Genomic DNA, 27,269 nt, shown 5'->3' on the forward strand with positions numbered 1-27,269 from the left:
TCAGCCCTCTAGAAGAAACCTCTTTCTGAGGGCGTTGGAAGGCATCCTCGCCCCTTTATCGCTCCGTAGAAATTTTGATGTCATTTTATCAATTTATTGAAAGAAAGAGGGAGAGAGTTTCAGCTGCAGCATGGTGTAAAAAAAGTTCACAACTGGAATATTCATCATTTTGAGTGTTTGGAGCTTACCCCACCACGTAATGTGTTTAGGTGACCAAGAGGTAATCAAATCTTTAACTTTGGTAATTGTTTGAGATTCATTATAGTGTAGTGTAGTGTAGTGTAGTGTAGTGTAGTGTAGTGTAGTGTAGTGTAGTGTTTCAGTCAAATTATTACAAAACCAAATCCCGAGATATTTAAGACGGTTGGGTTGCCACTTAAGTCCTGAGTCACCTAAGAGTGAGGAGAAGCAATAAGAGTTCAGCAGGAAATCCTCAGTTTTATCCTTGTTCACTGTGTACCCAGAAACCAATGAGAATTTCTGAATTATGTTAGCGATATGACCGATTTGGAAGAGCTCTCTCGATGTCTTCTGTGAAAATGAGAATATCATCTGCATATGCAGCCATTTTATAGACTTTAGAGCCAAATTGTAGTCTTTTAATGTTGGGGATGAGTTGAGTAATCTCAGTAAGGGATCAATAGTGAGGAGAAAGCAATGGGGAAAGGGGACACCACTGTCTTGTACCTTGGAGAAGATTGAAGAAAATGGAGGTTGTGCCATTAAGCTAATGTTCTCCCTGGGATTGGCATAAAGGGCCATGACAATGTTAATGAATGCACTTCTGAGGTTATGTGACTCAAGGACTACCTGCAGAAAAGACCAAGAGACATTGTCAAAGGCCTTTTTGGGATCAAGGGCAATCGCCACTGCCGGAGACAGGCATGCCTTTTCAATTATATGGCAAAATGCATGAATATTGTCTATAGCGAGTTGTCCCTTGACGAAGCCCATTAAGGATTTGTGGATAAGTTTGGGGATAGAAGATTCTAATCCTTTGACAAGAATTTTGGCAAACACTTTGGCCTCCATGTTCAAAAGTGAAATGGGGCGTTAATTTTGTTGCCTTAATAATCTCATCTGTAGTCATTGGCTCTGTTAAGAGTGCTCAGTCTGAGAGCAAAACCGTAGGGAGGGTATTTAGAAGCTTTTGTAAACCACACTGCGTCTTAATATGTGCAATATGCTTATTAAAATTCTGTAATTTGAGGGTGTTTGTGAGGGCTTTGCCTTCTCTATTGCGAAAGAGGACTTGTTTGGATTTTTTGACCTGTATATGTAAAAAAGCTTGTTTACTGACAATGGTATTATATGTATACTTGAGGTGTTTGAAATCTTGCAAAAGGGTTTTGGGAATGTCTGAAGGCTCTCTCTTTGTTCTTAATTTCAGCTCTTATGGATTGTTTGATGGCGGTGCTATTTTTCTTAGCCATTCGTTAAATAATTTGGCATCTAATGACACATTTGAATGAGTCCCAAAGCGTCGCAGGAGAGGAGACTGAAGGCCCGATTTGGATGTCTGGCGGAGAAATGACGACCAGCAGTTGGAGACTCTCTGCCTGACATCCTGAGCTTTCCCTCCATCTGCCGTATTTTGATTATGGTGGTCGGAGGGAAACCGCAGGGGGATTCCGCTCCTCTTCTGACGGGCTCTGTGAACCCATCGGAACAGGAGCGGAATAGTATTCCCTTCAATGATGGCGGAGCCAGGCTTGAATCCGCTGTCAGGATTACAATGCTGGTTACCAACAGCCTTTCCATGTTGGCCTTTCCAACATTGAAAGGTTGTTGGAAAGCGGTGCAGGGCCCCCTTCTCCCCTGGCCCTCTGCTGTGGTGCGGTTTCCACCCGCTGTACAAGCTCCCATAGAGAAATGGGGGTTTGCGACCGCACCATTGTAATTAGGTGTGGATCCGCCTACCTATGGTCGGGCGGTTCCCTCACCGAAATGGTGTCAGTCAGAGGCAACTCCAAACGACATCGTAATGAAGAACTAAATGTTCATTCTTGCTGAAAAAGAGCTTTATTTCCTTCTTTAAATCAGCAATGTAAGTTTCATTTTCTGAGATGTTAGTATTTAAACGCCAAACACTGTCCTCCCCTTTATCTGGACTATTAAGAATGGATATGGAAATGGCAGCATGGTCCAAGACCAGAATGGGATGAATCTTTGGATCAGAAGTGGCTCTAAAGAGTGAGACATCTACAAGGAGATAATCAATATGAGTGAAATTTCGAGTGGGGAGTGAAAAGAAAGTAAAATCATTGTCCTTAGGGTTGTGTAATCTCCACACATCCAACAGGCGGCGAGTGGAGCAAAGGTTCAGAATTTGGCTGTGCGCACTGGGAGGGTTTATAAATATGAAGGTTGAGGGACAATCTAGAATAGGATCCATTGGAAGGTTAAAATTGCCTCCCAAAATCAGCTGTGCGTCCCATGGGATGTCAACTAGCTTTTTATTGAGGGTATACCAAAATGTTGCCCATCTATATTGGGTGTGTTTATATTCATAACATAAAGATCCTGTTCTCCGTTGTTTAATCTGGTCACAAGCCATCTGCCATTACTGTCATTCTTTGAAGCAATGACTTTTAGGCCTGATTTTCTAGAGAGTAGAGTAAGGATTCTGTTCTTTTTCCTATGAGGTTGAGAGCAAGTTACATCTAACACCCATCCCTTCCTCGTCAACAGGGCTTCTTTAAAACCAATTTTTGTTTCTTTGAGAAGTACTATATCGTCTGCTAAATCATTACAATAGTCAAGGATTTTGGACCTTTTAACTGGGTGGTTTTGCCCCTTGGCATTGAGGGAGATAACTTTTAATGAGGACATTGGCAGTTGTATTAAAACGCTGAAAGACTAACCAATTCACAGAGCCTCAATGGGGAGGCTGTAGAGGGCAAAGTGTAGATCTCATTTTGTCCAATTATCCCACTGGTTGGGGAAATGAGGAGAGGATGGGAACCAGAGAGAAATTGGGAATGTAGAGAAAAACCTTGTGGGCCCACACAAGTCCTAAGAAATAACAGGACCGTGCAAGAGTCACTACCCACCAGGGATGTCTGTAAAAGATATTATGCGCAGAGGGATCATGAAGGAGCACGGATAAGGCTGTACCATCCAGCGAGGTAGGTCGGTCGAGGGGAAAAGTCATGAGCAAATGGGTGTAAGAATGTGTAATGAGGGAGAAGGGCGGAGTGACCTTGTAAATGGCAGTCTTAGGCTGAAGAGGCCAGTCTTGCCACAACATGGAGGTAAATGAGGAAGACACAATCATTGTCCAGGTATTAAGTGTGAAACATGTTTGGTGTAGAAAACCTAAATATTACCCACACAATGGCAATTCTAGTGCAAAAACAAGTAAATTTAATACAAAACGTAGCAGAGTAGCAATAGGGTGAATATTGAGGCCTGACAGGAACATAAGATACCTGGCATACCAACGGACAACTTCTGGAGGAGACCAAATCTGAGGTCTAGAGAGTAAACCATTTAACAATGTATCTTGTATTTAGGTAGAAAGACTAGGTTTAGGTCATAATGACTAGAACACAATCACAGATCATCAGATGCCCTATAAGAGTGCTGTAAGGCAGATATCACGCTCTGGCCCAATGCAGGGGAGCTCCTGTTGGGGGAACACTAATAAACAAACTTGTAGAACTTAGCCCATGATTGTCAAGCCCCCTCAAGGGGATCCCTGGTTAAGACCGCAGGTGGTGCACCAGAGTCCTGGTAGCGTGGGGTTCTCTTGGCAACTGGTCAAAGACTAGGCTGTGTGACAGGGGTTGTAACAGATAGGGTGCACCCATCCAGTACAGCTCTGCAAACAATACAGATACTTAAACGTACATAAGGCAAAGTATGTCCTATCATATTACAAATAACAAAGCCTGGGAATATTAACCAAAACCCAGAGCCTCAGTCTCAAGTTCATTAGAAGGATGAACAACTTCATATCAATATGAGGGTTTTTGCATAAAAAAAAATTATTTTAGCATAAAGATAAGAAAGTGCTTCACGACAGCTGTGAAGCAGGCAACCCAGTCCGGATCGCAAGCCAAAGGGCAGCAACCACAAACCCTCATTTCCAATGGCAGGCCACCGTTTTGCATAAACGGTAACGCCGGCCAATGGAAATGAGGGGCGGGGCTTAAAGCCCTCTTCTCAAAGTCCTCTCTTACAAATCTCTCACGGAGGAAGAGCAGAGCTTTGCGCTGCAACGCATGCGAGACCTGAAAAAGGGCTGTCAGGATACAAATGCCTCACTAAATGACTATCCCTGAACTGACTGGGTAGCTCTCTTTTGAACCCAGTCTTGTTCCAGACTCAGTTCCCCTATTCTTCACACATGATACAGGGGAAACCTGTCTAATATGCTCTGGACTAATCCTCAGAGAAAGGTAGGTAATGGCAAGGTCATGGTCATGTCTCCTAACAAGACCTAGGAAGTCAGCCTTACCCCTTCCACTTTGGTCACTCTTTCCACACTCCAGCCCAACCCTTTGACTCCTACCCATGACCCTTGCCTCAGAATAAGTATAATGGACTCATAAGACCATGACTGTCTGCTCCTAGGCCCCTTTGCGGGTGTTGTGGCTCTTGTTCCCATCAGAAATCTGCATGGTGTTAATACATATTTGGCACCTTGTGTGGTATGCGGCTTTCACAGATTGGCGCAGGGCAGTGCTTGAACCTGCATGAACATTAACAAGAAACGTCTGATTCAGGATGTGGCCTAGGATGGGCAAATTTTGGATGCTGGACCTTATTTTGCAAACTGTAAGAATAAATTGTGATTTTGGCCTTCCATATTACCTCGACCTCAGAGGCCTCATCCAATTAAAGGTCTGCGGGTCCTGAAGAGCAGTTCCCTTTTCCTCCATGCCTACAATAAAGTGTGTTCCAGCCCAAATTTAAAATGGGAGTAGGGTATACACCAAAAGTGTGTAGACACTGTAGAAGCTACCCCAAACATTCAGTTACTAACATCACGCTACTGTGTCCCTACAACAAAGTTTTATTGTCAACAGCCGTAACAAGTCTGGCCTGGCCAGATTTCCCAGTAGCACAATACACATAGTAGCAATAATGATGTCGACTTTTTGGTTCCAATATAACAGTTGAAGATCAAATACAATCAAACATATTTCTCCAACAATGAACAGTTGCGTCATATATCTAGTACACAGTACAATAGATGTCGAATTCAGCCACCCGGATCAAAGAGCTATACATTTACAGCCATGTTTATCCACATCATTTCCTTTTTTGTCCATTGCTAATCTATTGTTACAACTGGAATAGGCTCCAAGTACAGTATCTGATAGTCCTCCTACATCTTCCAGATCTTGGGGTGTTTCTGGGGGCATCCTCTTGCTTTATATATTGGTAATTCCAACCCCATGCAAAATAAATACCTTTCTTCCATACCCCAACCAGTGGTGGGGAGGCATCTTTCTATGTTTAGCTATGTCCCGTTTCGCCAACGTAAGACCCAGGAACAATAGGTGAAGTTTATATATGTTGCCCCAGATACCATCCATGATGTGGAGCAGGGCCAGTCATGGTCAGTGTGGGATGTCCCAGCCCAATACTTCTGACAGACATGCAATTACACCCTGCCAGAACCTAGAAAGTGTTGTACACTGCTACACGGTATGTATAAAGGTACCATCTGTTGCTTGGAATCGCAGGTAGAGCGGAGATTCGATCATCCCAGCACGCCAAAGCCAATACCTAGTTGTGACAATGTCAGGGGGGACCCCAGACCAAGCCTTAGTCGATCACCCCTGTCTTCTCTTTCCCCACAGCCTCACGGGGACCTGTCTCACACGCAATGGTGGAACAACGAGGGGGAGACAGAAAGAAGCGACTGTTTCTTTAATTGGGCGGAGTTCGGAGAATCCGGACCAGGCCCCCTTTGTGACGTCAACATCCCGGAACCAGAAGTAGCCGGACCGGAGAACAAGCCGGTGTGTGTTACACCTGGAGGAGCGGAGTGTGAAGCAGAGCGTAGCGATCGAGAGAGCAGAGGAAGCGGAGCAGGACGAACGACGGGAGAACGAGGAGGAGGTCGGAACAGCAGAGGAAGCGGAGGAGTGACGGGAGGATACGGAGGTGAACCAGCGAAAGTCGGAGGAGGAGGAGACGACCCCGAACCCGGAGAAAGCCGCAGAGGAGACGAGAACAGCGTGGACGTGCAGAGGGCTGAGCCAGGAGGCCACCGACCCGGCGAATCCCCGTGCCACACTTCAAGGGAAGTGTGGCTACAACAGGTACGGGGCCGAATCAAAGCCTGGGTGGGAGTAAGGGGTTGGAAACCTCCTTGACCCTACCGTCTACGACTCTCAGTGCGCACCCTACCCCAGAGCACTTTTTTTCCTCACAGTCTGGGTTATTTACTTGAGAGCACTGCGTGACCCCTCATCCCCCTTCCCTATAACCGGAACGTACTTCCAGGAACCTGATTCCCCCCTTTCTTGTTTCTTTCTTCCTTGAGCCCACCACGAGTCCGGAGACCCCATCAACATCCCGGCAATCTGGAGAAGACTCGCCCCTCGAGAGAGAGAGAAGAGGTCGTGTCAGCCCAGAGCCCCGCAGCCCGGATCTTCCCCTTCCTTATTATCGAAGCACTCACCTGCACAAACGTTCTGTGAAAGCAATAAAACCCCTTGAAAACACCCCTATTGTGACCGTGTCTCCTTGCGACCCGCTACACTAGTGTGTGAAGGTATATGAATTGTATGAATCCTAGGCACACCGCGATGGCTGCGCCACAGGGGGACACCAGTGCCTCAGCCTAGTCTTCGTCATCCAGGGGGCCTAGATCTTTCTGCCAGGCCTCACGTATTTTGTTCAGTGTAGTGGGGCTATTTGTCACGAGTGTACGATATATCTTGGTGATCTTATGCTCTCCAAGTTCCCTCATAAATACTTTAGCCTCAATAGGGTTAAAATCCGGTACAACTTCCTGTTGTGTGAGATATGGGGAAAAAGCATGGCGGAATTGGAGGTACTTATAAAATTGTGACCAAGGCATTTCATATTCTTGTTCCAGTTCCTGGAAGGACTTTAACGTCCGACAGAGAAGAACATCTTCCACTGGAGATATACCAATAGCCTCCTCACCGGAAAAACCAGATAACCACCGCCAGCTGAGGGAGAAGACCATTGTGCCAGAGGAGAGCTTCCTTCAATAGTCTGACCCACCTCCCCACTGGATGCAGTGATCGTTTCCAGATCGTAAATATCGTGGCAGTTGCCGGTGGCAGCACTTTTAAAGTCGGGCGTGCATAGAGTGTAGTGACATGCTGCCCATCCGCCAACGTTCAACTGCATAAGGGGGGGATCACATCTGTCACCATACCACCAGTCGTTCAGGATAAGCAGGTGCGAGGCGCATAGTACGCCTGAACGTCCGGCATTGCTAAGCCCCCACAATACGTATACTGGAAGCATGTTTTCAATGCCACCTGGGCTGATCCCTCACCCCAGAGAAAGTGTCTAAGGGTTGCATCTAATTGCTTGAACTAGATGGGTGATATCGGGTACGGGTGATTTTGAAGTTGGTAATCAAGCGGGCAGGGAGACCATCTTGAAGATGCCAAACAGGGAGAGCAGTAAATGTGACCAAGAGCGGGTCTTCGCCTTAATATGCACCCATAACGGGGCAAATTATTTTCCCAGGACACCGACTGGGAGGACAACAAATAGACCCCAAGATATTTAAACCCATCCTGAACCACAGTCAACTCGCATGCCCACTTGCCCATGTGACATCCACCCCGCAAAGGCCACAAATAGGATTTCCGGGCATTCAAATATAGCCCAGATGTCTTGCCAGAGATCTGCACTTTCCTGAGCAGTTGTAGTCCCGACTGGTCAGGTCACGTGAGGAAAAACAAAACATCGTCCGCATGAAGTGCTATACGGTTGGAGACCTCCCTGGACCATTCAAAGCCGCGGACTTGTGCATCCATTCGAACCCAGGCCGCTCCATGGCCAAGGCGAAGAGATATGGAGAGACGGGACAGCCCTGATGGTTGCCCCGCCCAATGGGGAAGGCTTGTGATGTGGGGTCTGCAATGCGAACAGATGCGGTGATGTCAGTATACAGACGTTGGATGTACTTGAGGAGGCGGGGCAAAAATGTAGCCGACTCAGGAGTGCAAAGAGGTAAGTCCAGCTAAGGGAGTCAAACGCCCCATCAATGTTGGCCAAGAGGAGCGTAGCCGGCTCTTTAAGGCGGTCTACTGTTGCGATGCCATTGTGTGCACGGCAGATATTATGTCGGTTGGCAGGCCTGGCATAAAACTAGCTTGGTCGGGTGAACTAAATCTTGTGATATGTGGTACTATGCGGTTGGCTATGACTTTAGCAAGGAGCTTGGCTTCTACCTCAGGAAGTGATATTGGGCGATATGAGGCATGATGTTCGGGAGGTCAGCCTGGCTTTAAAAACAGCACCATTGCTGCATGACGCTAGTCCCTTGGAAGGCGCTGCTTGTCTAGAGCGGCATTGAGTGCCACTAGATATGGGGTCGTCCGTAAGGATTGGTATTTCTTATGGACTTCGCACAGGAAGCCATTTGGTCCTGGTGCCTTACCCAAGCGCATCTCGGAGAGTGCCCCCTGTAGTTCTGCAATTGTTATTGGGGTGTCCAATTCCTCTCTTACCGAATCTGTCAGAGCACATGGAGGCATTTCATCTATGAACTTATGGACAACATCTGATGGAATAATCTCTCTGGGGGCGCATAGGTCCTCCTAGTAGTCTGCAAAGCTTGCTGCAATTTGGTAATGGATCAGTGAGTATCTCCTCAGTAGAGCTACAAATACTTGGAAGAGTTAAGGGGCAAAGCACCCGTTGACAAAGGCAGTGTAATAGTGCACTGGACTTGTCCCCCCAATGGTATATCCTGCTAAGGATAGCCAGCCATGTCATTCTAGCCTCGTCCATCAATTCACGGCATATACCTGCTATGCATGAAGCAATTGTCCATGCGCATTGCTTCTACTCCCCCCCCCCCCCCGCTCCTGTTTTCTAGGTCTATAAGCTGGGCTTCCATCCATGTCAATTTCTCACAGCGCTGTCGGCGCTGCGCCGTGCAATATGCAACATCCACCCCCCGAAGTGTTGGTTTCATGGCCTCCCACAGGGTCTCGGGTGACTCTACTGACCCCATGTTATGAGAGAAATACTCTGATGGCAGTGTGCAGGTGTGTTCTGTATTGTTCATCTTGTAAATTCCACAGAGATAATCACCACTGGAAGGTGGGGGGGGGCATTTAGAGTCTAGTCGCAAATCTTGCTGCTTAGGGGAGTGATCAGAAAAGGCCCCTGGGCAGGATCTCTGATGCCTCGAGTCTATGTACGTGTGTTGCAGGTATAAAGAAATAGTCTATGTGGAAGAAAGACTTGTGTGTGCTAGGGAAGTATGTGTAACCTTGGTCAGTTAGGTGTAGCTTCCGCCAGTAAGGTGTAGCCTCCGCCATGTATTCACCCAATCCATCCCCTGCACCAGGAGCTGTAGTTTCTACTTGCGTTCTTCTGTTGGTCTCGCTGCACAGTGCCATCTATCTGCACGGGGGCAGATAATATCATTCCAGTCACCCCAACTATTGTCAGGCCCGAGGGAATTGTTACCCACAGTGTCATCAGGCATTCTGTTAGGCTCCATGCGAATGGCGGAAGAGCATAGACACTGCCCTGAGCGAGTGGCTCGCCATATAATGAGCCCATGACTATGATGTATCTACCCTGTGGATCCAACCATGTTTATCATGGAGGAAGGGGAATCAGTGGTGGATCATTACAGCTACACCCCAAGAGCCTCGAGTGCATCCAGAGAGAAATGTCTTTACATACCCAAATTGCATTAAGCATGGTGTATTATTACCCAATAATCTGGCTCCCCCTCTTGACCTTATCTAACAGGCCTCGGATGTTCCAGCTGACTACGCGAAGTCGCCTATCGTATAGTTTGGACATATCTAGTGATGTTGTTGGCAGTGATGTAGGTGGATGGGAGACAATGCATGGATGACATGCTCAATTGAGACATTGCATATATACTGTGGAGAAATGACACTGAAAACAGAAAAAGTAAATTTCACAAACCCCAGCCCCCCTCCCTTCCACCCAAATACCTCGTTGAAGCATCTGTTACGGCATGATAGGTGTCACAACTCCAACGGGGGTCGGGAACTACCTTCTGCCAATGGATCCCAAACGACGTCCCCTTGTACATACTAGTGTCAAGGGAAAGCGTCAATAAAAGTAGCCCATGGTAGTAGTTTTCAAGCAGGAATGAATTAGGATGCTGTTGTTCATATCGTGTCCAATGTTGCTCGGATGCGGGACTTGCTGCGAATCTTGGAGCGTCTCTAAAAGCGTGATCTGCGACATTGTTTTTCATTAGTCTGGGAGATCTTATGTCCTGGGTCCCCCCGGCGACGAGTTTGAGTCTATTCTAGGTGGGGTGTGCGGCTTGAGCTTGACGACTTCGTCAGTCCAGATTAACACCTCTTACAGTGATTCAAAGAAGTGTGTCCACGATTTATGACACCCGCAGAACAACAGGGAGTACTGGATTTTCAAACTACCCAGTCGAGCTTTGGCCTCCGTAAAGGATTGTTGGCGCTGTTGGACTAGCCTTGTATAGTCCGGAAATATAATTATAGGATATGAGTCATAGTTGAGGGTCTCCTTGAGCCTAGCTTGCTGGAGGATGACATCCCTCTCTTTATAATTTAGGAATCTGGCAATGGTGGGCCTGGGGCGGGCATCGGGCGGCAGTTTCTGCAGTAGGGCCCAATGCACATGCTGGATTATAAAAATGTCTCCCGGTTTTATGGTATTTTTTTTGGGACATTTCTGTCTGTATTTATCTATATTTATTTTTTACTAATTTTATCTGTATTTATCCATATTTATTTTGAGTTTTGTGGAAACATTTATATAATTAGTATATTTCCACATTTATTTAAGGGGTAAATATGCACTCATGCTTGATTGCCTACTAGGTTTCAATGTTGTAAAACCCCAAGATAAATCAATGCATTGATAAGAAAATATGCATATTTCAGTATCAACTTGGTGCATATGTACTGCTGTTAAAACCTCTTTACTAAAATACCTTTCTTTTTTAGCCCCCTAACCTATCAATCCATACAGCATTTAGCCTGGCAGTCATGGCAGACAGTATTCAGAATTACTCAAAAAGCAACCCAATTTCCATTTGTATCCACATTTAGAAATAAGTACAGACAAGAAAATATATGTTTTCTGTCTGTATTTATCTGTAAAAGCGGAAAATAGGAGCCTTAATTATAAAGCAGGAGGACAGTACACCAGTGGGGAGCCAGTTGGTCAGCCATTTAACCAGGAAGACCTCCATATCATTACTTCCACAACCTTCAAGAAACCCCACAATTCGGAGGTTATTTCTGCATGCGGACCCCTCTGCATCTTCAGCTCGTGTTACCAGACCCTTTGTGATTGTCTCTAGTGTGGACACTTTCTTTTGAAGAGTAGTCACCGCATCTTCAACCGTCGACACTCTGGTTTCTGCTTCAGTTATGCGCTGAACTGCATTGCAAAGATCTTTCAACAAGAGAGAATGGCAGCAAGGGATAGTTAAAGCCGCACTAACCCTTTAATCACTTGATGTAACTTGCATCAATCTTTATCACAAAGCGTGCCCACCTCTGAGTTCTGCTGCCACAAGACCTAATATATAAACACGTATAACACAAAGCACAGAGAGGCACAAAGCAAATGGCCAGTCCGTGATCTATCGTGTTCTTTGAAACTTCAGCCCCGAGGAAGTCCATTCAGGTGAAACTCATTGGCTGTGGCTGTGTGTGAGAAAGTGCCATCTTTCTTGCATGGTATGCCCACACTTTTTGCTGAATGTTCTTTGACTGAGTGTACCCTGGGCTCCTGCCAATCAGGTGCCCGGGGCCTATGTTCCTTCCCTAAAAACTGTGCTGAAACCTAAAACCCAAATTGTCAAACCCTGGCTACATGTCAGCCCCTGGTAAATGGAACACTAGGTACCCAGTGCCACCCTTAGAGGCCCTGTACCCTGACACAAACACACTGCCCTTGAGTGTCTGTGTATAGAACAAAACAGAGAGTCGACATGGCACATATCCCTGTGTGCAATGCCCACAACATACACTGCCCTGGCATACATCAGCCACCCCTCTAGCTGGGTGCCCTATGCCAGTGGTGTGGGTACAGGAGCATGAGCCCTGTGCCCAGGTCCATTCCTGGGCACTGTAAGTACAGTGCTGCCTTCAAGAGTATATGGTGCTGGGAGATCGTCAACACGAACTCCACAGCACCATGATGGCTCAACTGAAGACTGAGAAGTTTGGTATCAAACTTCTCAGCATATTCAACCTGCACTGATGCCAGTGCAGTATTTAATGTACAATTCACAACAGAGGGCATGTTAGATATGCCCCCTGAACCTAACCTACAATCCACGTCTTGTCTAAGGGGCTGCCTAGGCTGTCACACAGCAGACATGATGCTGGACCCCTGGGTAGAGAGCCATCCTCTCTCCTGTGCTGCAACAATGCACATCCTTGGTTAGCTTCTCCAGGCCACTTGCTGTTCTCGGCAACTGACCCCTACCGGTTCTAAACCCCCACTCTGGTGGGAAGACTGGCTGGAAACCCCATCCCTCAGGTGGGGGAGGCGAGGGGAAGCACATCTCCGGGCTCTCTCCATCTTGAAGATGGGGAGCCCTGCCCAATCAGGACTAGGCCACTGCCCCCCTCCCACAGGAGAGTGGCAGGATAGGGGGTGTACCCACCCCAGGGCAGACACCCAGTGGTCCCTGCCCTTTACCTACCTGTAACGCCCCTAAATTTAGTATTTAGGGGCACACAAACTTCCTTCCTTAGATCCAGATTCCGAAACAGCAAAGAAGATCAAGAAGAAAGAAGACCTGGCATGCAGCTGCTAACAAGAGGAATACACCAACTGCTTTGGCCCCAGCCCTACCGGCCTGTCGACCCTCGAACCTGCTCCTGCTAAATCCCGCCATCTCCCGTGGCCAGCAACCTCACAAACCCCAGAGGACCTGGCTACCTTGTGACGCTGAACATCTGGGACTCCCACGAGCAGTGGCACTGCTCAAAGCAAGTAACTGACCCCTGGCATCAGCCAGGAACCGCAAACCCTGCACCCGCCAAGCCTGTCCTGTGCTGGAGTAGACAAAGACCACGAGGACGTCCCCCCGGCGACTGTGACCCCGAATCAGGCACCCAAGGACCAACCTCGACGCTCCTGATGACGCCTGCAGCATCAGATTCAGGGACCCCCCCCAACCGCGATCAACAGAGGGTAAGATTTCCCGACACCAAAAGGCACCCCTGCACCCGGCACCCTGCGTCCCCCTATGCCCAACTTCTGGGTACCTACCTATCCTCCAACTACCCAACTTACCTCTCAAAGTGGTGGTCGCACCTGAAGAATCTTCGTCCCCGAGCTTGCAGCCTTTGTTCGTTCTTGAGCTTCTCCATTGCAATCCATTGAGCGCCCGACGGCTCAAAAGCACCCTTCACCCAGCCATCCGAGTGGCCATGGCAGTGCAACTTTTACTCTAACCTACAACCCCATTTGTCCTGAGCAAGTGACCAGGAGCCCAGCTCCCACAGCCGTGTGGCCTGCTAGCCAGCAGCCACCAACCACTGGCCCCCTGCCTCCCATAGGAGAACATTAGGCCTACCTCACTCTGCACCCGGCTGCCCCTGTGCCGCTGAGGGTGTAACAACTGTACTTACCTGACCCTGGGAGACCCCTGAGTCTATGCCCAGCACCTTAACTCTGCCAGTCGAGTACTTACCCAAAAGCCGATAACTCACTTGTCTTCCATTGGGTAACATTGGGTGGTTTCACTTGAAAATTCTTCTAAGTGTGGAGTTTCTAAACTTTAAAATATTCACCTAAAATCAAACGAGTAACGAAATCGAAAATACTCACCTGCTATTAGGAGAGATCCCAGTGCTGGATCTTGGTGCCCAGCACTGACCCTGAAAAGTAATTACAACCATACTTTCCGCTAACTCAATTTTCTCCCATAGGAAACCATTGACTGTTTTTCTGTGAAATTTCTTCCAAGTGTCGATTTTTGCAAACTACAAATATTCTTTAAAAATCGTACCAACTGTGAAAACGTAATTACTTACCTGTTTTAGATAGAGGTCCCAGTACTGAGCCTAGGAGCCCAGCACTGGATTACAAAAGTAACGATAACATGCTTTACCTGCAACTTCAATTTCCTTCCATAGGAGAACATTGCTTGGTTTTTGCTGAAAAAGATTCTGTTGATTTTGCAAACTTACAAATATTCGTTTAAAATCGCCTGTATAACCTAAACGCATTCTCTCAACTGCTTACAGGTGGTACACTAGTGCTGGATCCAGGATCCAACACTGAGCTTGAAAAAGTAACAATAACCCCACTTACCTGCTAAGTGAATTTCCTCCCATAGGATAACCTTAGTGATTTCATTAGAAAAAGTTTGTCAACTTTTAAAATACCAAAATATTGCTTAAAAATCACAACAGTAACTAAATCGTATTTACTCACCTGTTTCGAGGAACTGTCCCAGGACTGAATCTAGGATCCAGTCCTCGAGTTAGAAAAGTAATCAATTGCATTAACTTGAAATTCCCATTGAGCTCAATGTATTATTGTGTTTGAAATTGTGTTGCCTATTGCAACAAACTGTAACTATTGCATTTAACCCCTTCTGTGCCCATGACGAGCTGGACTCGTCATGGATCACAGTTGCGCTGTGCCCATGACGAGTCCAGCTCGTCATGAGGCATTCCCTGGGGAATCCCTCTGGTGCGGGCACCAGAGGGATTCCCTTTCACTAAAAATAGCCTCGGGAGCTGGGGAAGAGCTTCCCCAGCTCCCGAGGCCCCCCCTGCTTTCAGTGTAATGACGATCGGCGCGCACGTCGCGCCGACGTCATTACACTGAAACTGAAACTGAAATGAGCCAAGAGGCTCATTTCAGTTTCACTTTCTACGTGCTCAGGGGGCTATCTCAGCCCCCTGAGCACGTAGAAAGACGGGAGAGGTATCGTTGGAAAGGGGAGAATCTCCACTTTCCAATGGTATCCCTCCCAAGTGGATCCCTGCTTGGGGATCGCCACAGGAGGGCGATCCCCAAGGAGGGATCCACCCACTAGACACCAGGGAGGGGGGAGCGGCCCCTTGGGCAAGGGCCTTTGCTCCCCCCTAATTATTTAGGCACCATGGAGTTTTTTTGCTCCCCCTGGGGGGCTGATGGGGGCAGTAGCCCCCAATCTGCCCCCCCGGGGGGCAAAAAGCCCACTAGACAGCAGGGAATTTGAAAAAAAATAAAAATAGGGGTGTGGGCTGCCCAAAATGGGCAGGCCCATGCCCCCACCCCACCCCCCAATTATCACAGTCTTTCTGCCCCCCCGGGGGGCAGATGGGGCATTGGCCCCTAATCTGCCCCTTTGGGGAGTGGCGCAAAGCCCACTTGACGCCAGGGATTTTTTTCGCGCAATTTTATTTAGGGTGATGGATTTTATTTAGGGTGGAGGCTGCCCGAAACGGGCATGCCAATGCCCCCAACCCCGCCACCATTACAGCCTTTCTGCCCCCTCGGGGGGCAGATGGGGCAGTAGCCCCCAATCTGCCCCCCCAGAGGGGCAGAAAGCCCACTATCCACCAGGGATTTTTTTGTGCGCAATTGTTTTTAGTGTGTGGGCTGCCCGAAATGGGCACGCCTATGCCCCCACCCTCCGCCCCACAAAAATCACAGTCTTTCTGCCCCCAGGAGGCAGATGGGAGCTGTAGCCCCCAATCTGGCCCCCCCTGGGGGGCACAGAACGCCCACTAGAAACCATGGATTTTTTTGTTTTATTAGTGTAGAGGTTCCCCAAAATGGGCATGACAATACCCCACCCCACCCCCAGAGAAATTCCAGCCTTTCTGCCCCCCCGGGAGGGCAGATGGTGGCAGTGACCCCTGATCTGCCCCCTGGGGGGCAGAAGGCCCACTAGGCGCCAGCGAGTACGCAGGCTTTTTTTATGCGTGGGGGTGGGGGCTGCCCAAAATGGTCATACCAATTCCCCCAACCCCACAAAAAAAAGCCACAGTCTTTCTGCCCCTTTAGGGCCATATCGGGATGAAACCCCCTTCCCCGATTCCCCCCCAGGGTGGCAGATAGCCCAGTGGGCTCCGAATTTTTCTTAGCAATGTGCATACCTGTGGATTTTGGGCCCTAGCGCAGTTGGCACGTAGGCAAACCTAGCAAACCTGTACATTTTTGAAAACTAGACACCGAGGGGAATCCAGGATGGGGTGACTTCACTGGCTCTCACCAGGTTCTGTTACCCAGAATCCATTGCAAACCTAAAAATGTGTCCAAAATAACACATTTTCCTCACATTTCTGTGGTGGAAAGTTCTGGAATCTGCGTGGGTCCACAAAATTCGACCCACCCTGCGTTCCCCAAAGTCTTCAGAAAAAAATGGTACCTCACTTGCGTGGGTAGGCCTAGTGCCCGCGTCAGGCAAGGGCCCAAAACCTATTGAGGAGACATCAAAATTAACGATCACAAAACAACCTGGTTTTGCAATGGGGTCCCATGAGTTTTTGGCCCCGGGCTTGGCGGCCATCTAGGGAAACCTACCAAACCCACACATTTCTAAAAACTAGACACCCGGGGGATTCCAGGGAGGTATGGCTTGCGTGGATCCCCCAACGTTTCCTTACCCAGAATGTCCTGCAAACCTCAAATTTAGCTGAACAAAATACCTTTTTCACACATTTTTGTGGGGGAAAGTTGTGGTATCCCGGGCTGACACAAATTTTCTACCACCCAGCGTTCCCCCGGGTCTCCTGATAAAAACGGTGCCTCACTCGTGTGGGAGGCCCAAGTACCCGCGACAGGCAAGGGCCCAAAACGTAGTGAGGCGACATGAAATTTGCCTATCTCAAATCGACCTGGTTTTGCAAGGGGGGTCACTTGGGTTTTTGGCCCGGTGCTCGGAGGCCACCTAGGGAAACCTACCAAACCCACACATTTCTGAATACTAGACACCCGGGGGATTCCAGGGAGGTATGGCTTGCGTGGATTCCCCAACGTGTCCTTACCGAGAATGCCCTGCAAACCTCAAATTTAGCTGAAGAAATCACCTTTTCCACACATTTTCATGTGGGAAAGTTGTGGCATCACCGGGCTGACACAAATTTCCTACCACCCAGCGTTCCTCCGGGTCTCCCCATAAAAACGGTGCCTCACTCGTGTGGGAGGCCCAAGTACCCACGACAGGCAAGGGCCCACAACGTAGTGAGGCGACATGAAAATTGCCTACCTCAAAACGACCTGGTTTTGCAAGGGGGGGGGGGTCACCTGGGCCGGTGCTCGGCGGCCACCTAGGGGACCCTACCAAACCCACACATTTCTGAAAACTAGACACCTGGGGGATTCCAGGAAGGTATGGCTTGCGTGGATCCCCCAACGTTTCTTACCCAGAATGCCCTGCAAACCTCAAATGTAGCTGAAAAAAAAATCACCTTTTTCACACATTTTTGTGTGGGAAAGTTGTGGCATCACCCCAACGAAGCACCGCCAAAGCGGGCACATGCCTCACTAAGGGAAGAGACCGAGGGCCGCTCTCCCACTTTCGTACTGTCCCCAACCAGTCACAGTTCATGAGGGGGTGCCCGCCAGTGTCCCGAGCCCCCACAGTCCATTACAGCTCACCTCTCGTGTCTTGGCACAGATCACGCAAGCAGGGGGCCCAGCACAGGCAGACAACCACCCGAGGGCGCTGCAGCTAGGGTATTTCTCTGGCCGCTCGCACCGTTGCAAAGCATGCTTCGCGACCCGGTATGGCTGCCGATGTAGAGGTGGAGGGCAGCGTCTCTAGCAGCGGTGACCGCGTCACTACACTTGCCGCCTGCTGCCCGGATGAAGCAGCGGGCTCTACTTGGCGGCGGAGGGGGCTCAAAACACGAGCCCACGATAAGGCTTCCCCTCTCGCCTCGTTGGGATGTGTAGACTGGAATCAAGCGCACCGCGCCTCGACACAGCCGCCGAATCTCAAGCTCCAGCCACACGTGGCACAATTGTGGTGTTGCCGGTGTCTCGGTCACCGGCCGCCTCAGCTCATAGGTGCCACAGCGCCATGCCACAGCTTACTCAGCACGCAATAGTGTGTCCCATGCTCTGGCGTCACCTCTCAGCCAGGGGATCACCAGGCCGCACCCATGTCTCTGCTCCGGTCCGACCTGGGAGGCGACTCAGAAACAGCTGTAGGGGAGCAGCGGAGCTTAGATGACAGCCGCATAGGGTAGAGGTATACATTTGAAGGCCCATACAGCAGGTTAATCAATGGATTGCAACAGGGCTACAGGAGTTCTTTTACAGCGCATACATCATGTTGGACTGCCTGGCCACAACCCCACATTCTAGCATTTTAATACCGATACACCCTACGATTAAATGTGATTCGGGGTACTATATTGGTTTTTAACTCACTATTTTCGAGGCCCCCACTTTAATGATTAGAAGTGCCTCCCTGTCTTCAGGTGTCATAAAGGGTTTTTAGAGAGCGAGGGCTGCCTGTAATAAAGCATGACACCTGGTGGTGTGTGAGGACAGCCCTTCATTATTTTTGATATACCCAACACTCCTATTATAGAGGGATTGTAGTGACACGGTAACGCGGTGTAAGTAACTACAACTTTGGGGTAGCTTCTTAAGTGTGTCCATAGCAGATTTGGAGGCCAGCTCATCGTAGAGACCCCGTAGCCTCTAGTTCCCTCCCCTGGATATCACCAGGGGCTTGTGTTTAAGAAGTATACACCAAAAGTCCCAGTCCCACAAGACCTAGAATTGCTACCCCAAAAACAGAAAAAACAAGTTGTCTTCTTGGTTGGTATTTTTTCCTGATGCCTACAGAAAAAAAACAGAAGATACTTCCCTTTTTTTTTTTTTTTTTAAAGGTAAAATTTGGGATGGGTATGCCTAACTAGGGAGGTCGACTCTCTTCAACCAAGCTATAACTGGAATGAGGAAAAGAATGCAAGATGTACTGAGACTAGTAGGCATCACTGTATTTGCTCTTCTCAAATTGTTTTTTGATTAAGAAGAGGAGTACATGTGTCTAATATTTGGCATTTTACATTGCTTTCCTGAGGATGTGTAACTGTCCCTAAAATGGTTTCTGAACAGGCCATAACGCAAAACCCTAAAAAGTCGGGAGGGGGGGCAACCCTTCAGGATTCCCCAAACATTAATGGAGCCCTCATTCAGACCAAGGCCAATGAATATTTGTGATATATGGGAGATTCCAGGTCCCTTTATTACATTCTGCAGGGGGGCTGATCATTTTTAGGTCTCGCCTGGCGATAGCAGCGCATGCGCTGCCCTTGCCATGCGAGGGCCTTTTGCGATCAATTCAGCCAAAGCTGAATGCACGCGTGTCCTGATTGACAAAAAATGGCTGCTCTCGCCATTCACAATGTTAAACAAGCACGCATACGGACAAAAAAAATACACGCGCATGTGGACAGCCTGACACCATCTTTATTTACTTTAATTAGCGTAGGGATGTGCACATGCATTTTTTTGTCAGTACGCGTGCATGGCGGCATGCTTTCGCTCCCTCCCCTCCTTAGATTTCGTTGCTGTCTCTATCCATTTCGGTCTCTGCATGTTCTCTGACCGCGTCGCCCACTCTCGTCCTCGCACTCCGTGTAGGGGTTTCGTCTTTTTCCCTCCTTACGTCATTGCTTAAGCCTGTGACTACCAGACAGCACCCTCCACTGGTGGTTCCCGCACAGCACACACGCCGTGCTGTCAGACCACAGCTCTACGTGCACAGAGTACGTTTACCTCGTGCCGTGCGTGAGGCGGGATCGTTCCCTTTCTGTGCGGACGGGGTCGTGAGATGTCCGGAGGGACCGGCCGATGGTGGGCGGCAGGACATTGTTTCTGCAGCCAAGTGACTGCCACAAAAAGGCAGGGGTTACGTATAGAGAGAAGTGCCAGAAAAGACAACCAGTGAAGGTGGGGTCGCGATAGTGGCCGCACATGCAGTTGTTGAGAAAACTTACTTTAGGGAGATTTTAAGAAACCATGAAGGGGGGAAACTAGCTTTTCCGAGAGTGGAGGTCCAGGAACATTATATGGGGCTCCGCGATAGCACCGATAAGCCCCCTCCCCCAAGATAGGGCACGACCTTAAAACCATCCCTGGTGGTTCTAGGAGGGCGCTAAACATTACTCAATAATTGAGGTTAAGGTCTCCCTGTCAGCTCCTACTTATTAAATTAGTGTCATTTCTGCATGCATCAAAATTAGGTGTTTAGATGGGGGGGTATCCTCGGGGAGCAACCAGAGAGGTCGGGAAGGGTTAGAACTTGCCTGGGGCAGCCCGTACAAAGTCCACCAGACTTGCACGTTGTAATGTCCCAAATGAAGGGTGTCAATACTCTCACCGGGTGTCCTGGCCTGATAAGGGCACACGAGACAATGTTACCTATTAAAGTCGACAGCTTGAGATATTACACTATTAGTTATGCTATTTTTAATAATCTATAATATTTGGGCTATAATTAATTAATTATATGGGTCAGATAGTATCTGAGGCTGGGATGAGGGCTGAAGGGTCTATTAAGGCTGGTAATAGGAAAGAAGAAATCTAATCTGAGGACGGGAGCCGTGAAGGGACAAATATACAAGCAACCACCATCAAGGCAGGGGGGAGGCTGTGAAGTGGGATAGACCTGCCCTCATTGCTCGCCCTACCTGCCTCCTCTTTTCAGGTCGCCGCCACTTTGTTGTAGTAAACACCCCTCCCCCCTTCCATTGGTCAATTCATTGTTTTTGAATCTCGAACTGATAACGGTGTACTGGTTCCATGTCATTCGGGTGACTTTCAGTCAGTCCTGGCGTTTCAGTCACAATCACTCCTTCTTTCCGAACTGCTGCTCGGGGGATACCATTTTCTCAGGGCACTGGGTCACTTTTTGCACCCTCGCTCCATATCATGTTTGCCACTGTTTCCAGTCCTAATTTGAAAGTGGGGATAATGTGAACAAGCATTGGCATAACCAATAGGTCTCCCCTTTAGGACCTTATAAGTGTTTAGCCACGCAACAGTTGATGTTGTTGCACCAAAGATATTGTGCTGGATAACTAAACACTTATAAGGTCCCAAAGGCGAGACCTATTGGCTATGCCAATTCTTGTTCGTTATGACATTGTTCCTGATACTCCTGTGGGCCAGTAGGGACAAATTCTGCACAAGCATTGTTTACTCAAACCGTGGTACCCCACCAGATATGATTTGAACTGGATGCCCTCTATGTAACTCCAAGAGGATTGCTATTTTTGCTTTAATTTATTAAGTTTGACAGTCTTGCACCTTGTATAACCATTAATCGAACACGTATGCATCCAGTAGACTTTTGAGGGGCCTTTTGGTGTCTTTTCATTAGGAAGAAACAATGCTTTTTAGGCTATTTGTGTGAGGGTTCAAGAAAGCTATTATCAAGCTATAGTTTGATTTCCATACACTATATGTCCACCAATTTACAAAATGTACAGGATATTTATGAAGTTACAATGGTTTACATTAAAAAAGATGTTGAGGTAGAATATGTACATACATGTCATACTGTATGATCAGAAGAGTATCTACATCACTCGATATATATTTGTATTATCGTACAGACAACCAATTACAGTATAATTTATAACTGGGACCTAGCAGAGAAAGGAAGGTGTTTTTTTCCAAAAGCATTTCTCTCAAGAACACCGTCTTCGTTTTTTGGTTAATTTGAAACGTGTTTAAATTTGCATCTTTTACCTGGAAATTGCCGTTTTAGATTGATACCTGCTTCAGAGTCACCAGTCTTCCTGAGGCAGTTTTAGTAATTTGCAACATATGAATGTTCTCTTGTTAAACAAACGAAGAATGTGCAAACCTCCCCTTTCCCCACGAAACGCTAGGAACTCATATTTTAAATAGAAAACTGTGTTGTGTGAGGTCAACTTTTAGGTTTCCAGATAGCAGACGAAGCATTTCACAAGCAGACATTTGCTGGGGGATCAAAGCATGGTCCTTAGAGCAAGCACTGTTTTGAATTGCTAATTGAAGCCAAAATCAATACTGCTTTTTCTCAGACATTTAGAACTCTTTTTGTGACATTTCTTATATTTGTTTTCCTTTGCTTACCTTAATCTTAAATCATTTTAATTAGGACACATTTCACAATGATACATGAGCAAAATAAATATTTGAGGTCTATACAAATGTAGATCTTTCCACTCCTTGTTGGTGATAATGCCATTTAGGGTTAGTATTTGTCAAACGTCTGAAAAAAATAATACCTTTCATTCTTTGTTGACTATGTCACCATCACACCATTATTAATTGTTTTTGTTTTTCAACACCGTTAGAAAATACTGAAAATTATAAAAGTTGTTATCCATTGTGTAGTTAAGCCTATGAGATAATTAAATATAGACTAATAATGTAATATTAGGAAATCATTACAGTTATTAGGTAGTTAGTCAAATTATAGCTTCAAAAGGAATGTGGGGCAATGAGAACTCCGGATTAAATTATGCATTTGATCCTTAGGCCAGATTTTACTATTGAAACAGTTTTGCTGCTAACAGAGAAATCGTGTGTCATTTAAATTAAATGCTTTTCTCGAGCTGGAAGGTTCCATTTTTAATGAAATTACTGCGCGTGGCAAAATGATTAAAATCTGTATTCCGGGAATGATGCAGAGAGAGAGAGAGAAAAAAAAATCAATAAATGCGAGCACAGCTTTGCTGGTGAACGGGAATCCAAGGAAAGAAATAAACCAATACACAAAATAGCCATAAACATAGCCGGACATTAACTTATTTATAGTATCAATCCCTCGAGACAGCAAATTCGCAAATTTGTACCATATATTTTGGTCTGTAATGAGGCCTCTTTTTCCAAGAGAACCTATTAGACAGGCATCATTTCCACCCTTCCCCCAGTGCTCCCGCATTGCAATCATTGTGCTTGTGCTTATTATGTTACAAATGACCGAGGTAAGGCTGACATTCTCCTTGCATGCAAAAGATCTCGTCTGCCAGCCTTTTTTTCACTAACCAAGGAGCTTTGTGAAATCTCCCCATGGGTTAATACTAATGAAGATCCTCCGGCACAATTAAAATCACAACCAGTAGCTGTGAAGGGAAACACAAAACAAAGGCATTACAAAACACATTTGTACATTTACGTACAAGATATACGTGCACGCACAATATATTTTATAATATTCTCTTGTAAGCAAAGAACAGTTCGATGGCAGCCAACACTAGACACAGAAGATTACATTTTGTTACCACGGCTGCCATCTGGACGGCGAAATGTCCAGATTTCTTAGAGAAAATCGAAGTTTATGCAGCTAATCAAAATACGGAAACAACCATTTGTTTAATAAGAGGAGGCATTATTTCCAGTTTCGGGCTCTGGCAGTGCCCATGCTACACAGAAGTCATTCTTTGTTGTAGTGTTCTTTAACCTCGGCTTAGCTTGAATGTTATCCAAATAAAGAAACCACGTGTAGAGTTTAAAGGGTTGGGACGGGGAGGTGCCTCGTTTCTCCAGTTACTCTGCAAAAGAACATGAATTGGGCTGCTGCTGGCACCAGCAGCAAAGGGTAGATAGAACGTCTGTCTGTTCAGTTGCCATAATAGATACTAAGCACGGTTTAGCTGTGCTTCAGATTAGTCATGCTAGGCAAGTAGAACATTATACCAGCACCAGGAAGGAGAGGAGGGTTAATGGAGCAATTCACACTTTGCCTGTTGAAGAACCTGTTTTTATTATCGCGTTTCCACTGACGTGGTTTCATTTGATCCACTTTTTCACGTACAGTCTTTTCTAGACAGCTCGTTACTTTCCGGATAAAAAAATATATATATATATATTACGAGGGCGTCCCTGAAAAGAAATAAAGTTAATTTCCTTCGTCTTTTCTGAAAGAAGACCACCTAGAAATATTATTTAAAGAATGAGTCCGTTGCTCGCCACGAAAGACTGTTCGTGGATGACTCGACTTGCAATATTGTGTACACTATCGCTTCAAACAAAACAGACTGGAAAACGTATTGATGGTTTTTAATTTTTTTAAGTACATCGTGCTCCTGCTCTTTTAAATCATAATGTAGGCAATACATTCCTGAAACATAACATTTTCACCCACCCCCAAAAAACTAGGCAAGTGCCTTGATGATGCTAACGAAATGCAGTCCTGACTATATAGCACTTTTTAAAGAGTTTGGGGTTGTAAACATAGGCTTTAAGGACTTTTCCCAGGCCAGTAAACATACAGGAGAACTAGTCCCGAGAGGGCTGCAGGAGAAACAGTCTCCCTGCTGAATGGAGTCGATCTGGGGACGACTGGGCATTCCCTGTTTCGGTTGAGAAATTAAACACACAATTCGATTCCCTCCCTTTCTTCTGCCGAACAGCAAGTTTCATTGTTTAGGGACCTGAGAAGAGAAGCCTTGTTTGGTTGACGTCACTTTTTTTGGTTCATGAAGCCTTCGCCTTGAAGTGAAGCTGAATAAAAAAAAAACCTTGAGTGAGAGAGGGGGGAAAATCTCCTTCAATCTGCTTGGAAGGAAACTAACGAGAGACAGGAGAGAGAGAGGAGAGGCAGAGGAGGAGGGAAGAAGACACTCGCACACTCACACGCACGCAGAGCAGCGATTCCTTTCAGTGTAAACCCCGCCGCTTTTTTCCCCTTTATGTTCGTGCGGCCCGAGAGAGCCTGACACATTTACAGCCGCGTTCACTTCGGTGTCCGTAGGAGAGGAAGGGGAAGCCTCCCCCAGCAGCTGAGGTGAGCCGCAAAAATGATAACAAGCAATGTTTCAAGAGGCCCTGTTTTGGTGAAGTCTTTTAAACCGTGTACGGATATTTGTGTACTTTAGGCGATGGGGGGTGGGACAGGAGTGGGGAGTCTTAAGAAAAACGCGTGCATCTTCCCGCATCTGTGTTTCCTTTCTACTCCCCTCCCGCCATCCGGGGCTCTGTCCGTTTGTGCTGCGTGTGTGTTTTGTTTCCGTCGGTTTTCCGGCCCTTCTCGGCCGCCGTTCGCGGCATGTCCGATGCGGTTTTGTCGGTTGTGCGTCTGTGTGTGCATGTGGGGAGCGGTTTGAAAGTTTTTTCGCCCACCCATGGGGAGGGTGGTTGGGTTGGCGGTGGTTTCGCTGCCGTCGTCGGTTGGCTCTTTCCCCACCTCCCTTCTCCCCGTGACTCCCTCCCCCTCCCGGGGGCGCTTTATTTTTCCTGCTTCCTCTCCCGGCAGATCTGTGCTCGCCACACTCTGTGTATTACCCTTTCAGTGGGCTCGGAGAGCCAACTGCTGTTTCCCGTACTCGCCTCTTTTAAAAAAAACAAAGCAAACACATTTCTAACGTTTCCCCTTTGGAATGTCAGCGATTTGCAGATAACACACCGTCTCCTGGCAGAAACCCTTCTGCCTGTACACGGTCCAAACTGTTCAGTTTTAGCGCTCCCAGTTCGTTTCCTGCTTCAACCACCGACTATAAAACATTACCTATGAAAATGCTGGTGCCCAGGGGTCTCGTCTCCTGGCTAGAGCTATCTGGGGGTGTGAGTTGTTTTAATGTGCAAGGTAAGCAAGCCTGAAAGACCTCTGAAAACTCCCTGCCTTCCAACCAGCTACAAGGACACCCCTCCCCCTCGCTCGCTCTCACACACACACTCACAGTTCTCTTGATTAATTTAAAAACAGAAAAATTATTATTTGCTTACATGGTAGCCTAGCCTCTGAAGTCTTTTCTGTTATGAGATGTGTTTTTTTTAAGTAAAGCCTCGCCTCCTCCTCGGGTTTCTCCTGCCGCTTTCCTTCTGGGGTGTTTTTTTTTTCTTGTTCCACCTTTTGTGCTGCTGCTTTTGAAAGAAGAGAAGCAGCTGCGGCCCGCTCTGGTTCTTGAAACCTATCCCATTGTGGATATTGCAATATCCTCCATTTTTTCTGCCCTCTAAACAACAAGGCTCTCGCCATCTTGGGATGGATTTATTCCCATGGCTTTTTAAGGTCGCCCCTGCCCCCTCCCTCATCGTCAGCTCGTCCAACAGAAAGTTTAAGACCTATTACACTATGGCTATGACGTCACGCAAACTTTAGGCAAAAACTGTTTCTGAACAGCCGCTGTATGCCTCTTCTAATTAAAACTCTAATGTTATTTCGGAGCTGTGTTTTTTTTTTTTACCTGACCTCTGTTACAGTGTATATACTGTTTACATGCCCAGTGGTACGAACAGATGGGCATCTATTTAGACGGCAGATGTCTCAAAGGCCGTCCGTCCAGTAGCATTTGAGAGCAGGTCACGTTCCTTGACGACACTCGTTTTATTGGGCAAAACAGTTGATAATTCAGATACATTTTATACCTATGTAAATATCTGCCGGTGTTATATACTAAATCGATGAAATGCAGCTTTCAAGAAAAAGCTAAATTTTTTTGGGTGCTTGCAGATTGTATGTCTTCTAGCAGTTGACCAATCTAAAGCAACGTTTCGGCTACACTGTGTAGAAAGTTCTAACACGTACATGTGGATTTCTTGGATATGGAGAGTTATGTAGGGCGTATGGCACCTTTCAGTGCCCTGCTTGATATGTATTTCTTGTCCAAGTTTAATATTTCATTGCTTTTTTTTGTTACAGCTAGCCAAACATGAACGGTGCAAGTGTGGCCTGATAAATTCATTTAATGGGATTATAAAGTGCAGAGAGCTGCATTGGGCTTCAGTTGTTGCCTAGAGTTTGAACTATTAAAATATTGAAGTTGACTTCTTTTAGTGATTACGAAAGTATTTTCTTTTGCTAGGGAGTTCATTTATTTGTATGCAATATTTTTTTCTGTAGCAGCAATAGAACATTTAGTATAGAACGTTGTATTTCCTACAAGTCAATTTTAGGTAATCAGTATTGAATGCCAACGTGTATTTGTAAAGCACGTATGTCCAAAAAAGTATCTTGGCACTGAAATAACAGATATTCATTGTTACTCAATTCAGTGGTACTCATTTTATCGACCTTACAAGGATTGAGTGGACCCATCAGGGTTCAAACAGACACTGGTGTGGATGCATTGTGCCCCCAGACTTCCAACATTGGTGTACTTTGATTCTACAAAGCAAATGTCTACCAGGACTGTTGCACTGGA

At 46.9% G+C, this 27,269-nt stretch overlaps 1 protein-coding gene across 22 annotated transcripts in view; it reads left to right on the forward strand.

Moving 5' to 3' along the window:
• The window catches only part of BAZ2B (bromodomain adjacent to zinc finger domain 2B), a 1,481,286-nt gene that overhangs the window by 196,366 nt on the left and 1,257,651 nt on the right, over positions 1 to 27,269 (forward strand). For 17 of the 22 annotated variants that reach the window (XM_085645471.1, XM_085645484.1, XM_085645475.1 and 14 more), the window contains exon 1: positions 24,558 to 24,913. The exons of 3 other annotated variants lie outside the window; for them this stretch is intronic. The gene's annotated coding sequence lies outside the window, so the exon portion shown is untranslated. Of the gene's footprint in view, positions 1 to 24,557; positions 24,914 to 25,525; positions 25,712 to 27,269 lie in introns of those variants that run through there. 2 more of the 22 variants (XM_085645483.1, XM_085645473.1) reach the window with 2 other exon arrangements.

The sequence above is a fragment of the Triturus cristatus genome, chromosome 3_1 (assembly GCF_964204655.1).
Source record: "Triturus cristatus chromosome 3_1, aTriCri1.1, whole genome shotgun sequence".
NCBI classification, from domain to species: domain Eukaryota; kingdom Metazoa; phylum Chordata; class Amphibia; order Caudata; family Salamandridae; genus Triturus; species Triturus cristatus.